A 2,913-nucleotide genomic window follows, 5' to 3' on the forward strand; every position below is an offset into this window, starting at 1 on the left:
TCAGTAAGGTCGGTTGTGCTGATCATTTCTGTAGTCCTTTCTTCCTCCCATTTTGCCTTCATAGCCACCTCGAGCTCCTCCATAGCCACCACCACCCCTGTCTCCCCCGAAGCGTCCACTTCTGTCTCCACCATAGCCTCCACTGCCGCCACCACCACCACCACGGTCTCCTCCTCCATAGCCGCCTCGGTCTCCTCTATAGCTTCCTCCTCAATCCCCACCATAGCCACCCCCACTTCTGCCTCCACCATAGCCACCCCACTTCTATCCCCACCATAGCCACCTCAGTCTCCACCTCTGCCCCCACGACCTCTGTAGCCCCTTTCTTCACCTTAGCCTCTCCCCCGGAAATCTCCCCCTGAGGGATGAGCGTCCTCTGGTCTAGACTCACTGCACTGATTACAGGAATTCCTTCCAGCAAAGTTCATATTTCCACATGATGGATTAGGGTAAACCCAGTCCCCATTCTTAGGGTCGCTGCCTCTTTCTTGAAAGCCTCCACGGCCTCTGTATCCTCCATGGCCTCGTAGTCCACCTCCACTTCCACCTCCTCTCATGAATTCAGGCCTTCTGGTAGCAAAAGACACTTTAATGATGTTTCCATGAAATTCTTTTCCATCAAACCAATCAATGGCTGCCTTAGCTGATGGAGGGTCATCCAGTGACACTGTTGCTTCTCCTTTTGGCTTCCCTGTATCTTTGTTTGTGTAGAGATTTATCATGGGTTTTCCAGTCTTTTCGTTAGTCTTAATAATTCCTATTTGCTTAAAGAACTCTCCCACTTGATCTGTAGACACACCCTCCCCAAAGATTGTGTTGTTATCTGAATTATCAGACTCCGAATCAGCATCTGGTCTGGGTCCATAATCCCTGTGGCTACCAAAATTTTTGAAGCCACCATGGTCACCACCACTTGACCCTGTCAAAGGACCTCTTCCATCCTTGTGATATCTCCCCCATCCTCGACCTCCTCCCTGTGACCTGCCATATCCTCTATTACATTCTCCATACCTACTCACATCTTGTGTGTGATGGCTGTAGTTTTCTCTTTGTGAATGATAAGACTGCTGGCTTTGATTATTGGACTCACGCTGATAATTTGACTGCTCATCATGTGAGCCTTGATGCTGATCATAGTCTGACTGCTGGTCATACGAATCTTGTTGACCATAGGCTGACTGGCCATGTTAAAGTGCTCTTCCACCTTGGCCTCCTGATGATTCTGTGTTTTGTTGTCCCTGGTTATTATACGACTGCTGGCCATATGAGCTCTGTTTTTGATTCTAATAACCACCATAGGACTGTGAATAACCTGATTGATTTTGTCCGTAACTGGAGTATCCACCATAGTTTTGTCCATATGAAGAATCAGTTGTTTGTCCGTAACCAGAATAGCTTTGTGGCTGCTTTGATTTCCATAGGAAGAATAACTTTGCTGCTCACCCCCAGACTGACTGTAACTTCTGGAATCCGACATGACTAACAGCCGCAGCACAGAGCCCCCCACAGCCCATGCAGGACAAGGAAAATGAACGCCAGGAGACGTGGCTGCCCAAGCTGTGCTCACAATCATTTTTTTAAATTAGCTATTTTCTTACTGTTGAGTTTTAAGAATTCTTTGTATAGTTCAGATGCCAATTATTATTTTTTAATCTTTTTTTGGGGGGTTGGTGGGAATTTTTTCTTTTTTCTTTTTTAATTTTTTATTGAGCTTTTAAAAAACTTTTAAAACTTTTATTATTTTTATTTTATGTGTATGCGTGTATTGCCTGCATCTAGGTAAGTGCACCCATGTTGTGCAATACCCATGGAGGTCAAAAGACACTGTTGGATACCCTAGAACTGGAGTTACAGACAATTGTTAGATGCCATGTGGGTGCTGGGATTCGAACCCGGGTCTTCTGCAAGAACAACCAGTGTTCTTAACCGCTGAGCCATCTCTCCAGCCCCAATTTTTTTATTGAGCTTTTCAAATTTCATACATTTCCCCTCAAAGCTAGACCTCCCTCCCCCATCCACTCCTCCCTCATGACCCCACCGAACTCTGCGCACTCTGCCGTACCTGCTGAGTCCTAGTCATTCAAGCGTTTGCACCCAATGTCCTTCAGTGTAACTGCGTCCACTGGAGTCTAGTCAGCCCATCCAGTGGTCGTATGTAAGTCATACCCTCCCTCACCCAACATCAATCGGTCTCAAATAGTTCAGTCTCAGTCTAGTGCTGACCCACCACCTATTTCTCACCTCTCCTTTGGGCCCTTGTTTAACTGAGGTGACATGGGCCCCATGCTCCACGCTACTGCTGCTACAGGCATGCATGAGCAAGCCTCCGGTGGCCTGGAGGCCTCCGTGTTCGTGTGTTCATGAACCAGCCCTGGCTCTTACAATCTTTCTGCCCCCTCTTCCACAATGGTCCCTGAGCCGTGGGTGGGTGAGGTTCCATACAGGAGTCCCATCTACACTCTACAGTCTCTTATTCTCCCAAACGTGGCCAGTTGTGGCCTTCTGTGTGCATCACACTCTGATGTACATGGAGCCTCACTGGTGAGAGCTGAGGGGTGCATTAGCCCTCTCTCTACCCCTCATTCTACTGTGTTCCATGAGCCTTAGTTGTAAAGTTTCGACTGCAGATGTGTCACCGAGTACTGGGCATCTCCCATACACATACTCTCTGTGCCTGACAAGATGTTTGAGACAGGGTCTCCCTTTAGCCCCAGCTGGCCTGGAACTCCCTATGTAGACCAGGCTGGCCTTGATCTCACAGAGATTTGCCTGCTTCTGCTTCCCAAGTGCTGGGACTAAATCACGTGCCACCATCCCCAGCTTTTCTTTCCTTCCTTCCTTCCTTCCTTCCTTCCTTCCTTCCTTCCTTCCTCCCTTCCTTCTTTCTTCCCTCCCCCCCTTCCTCCTTCTCCT

The 2,913-nt window shown here is 48.2% G+C and overlaps 1 pseudogene; it reads right to left on the reverse strand.

Moving 5' to 3' along the window:
• On the reverse strand, nt 1-1,477 carry LOC103727682 (annotated as a pseudogene).
• Nucleotides 1,478-2,913: the final 1,436 nt, after the last annotated feature.

Source organism: Nannospalax galili, unplaced genomic scaffold, assembly GCF_000622305.1.
Source record: "Nannospalax galili isolate Female #2095 unplaced genomic scaffold, S.galili_v1.0 scaffold188, whole genome shotgun sequence".
Lineage (NCBI taxonomy): Eukaryota > Metazoa > Chordata > Mammalia > Rodentia > Spalacidae > Nannospalax > Nannospalax galili.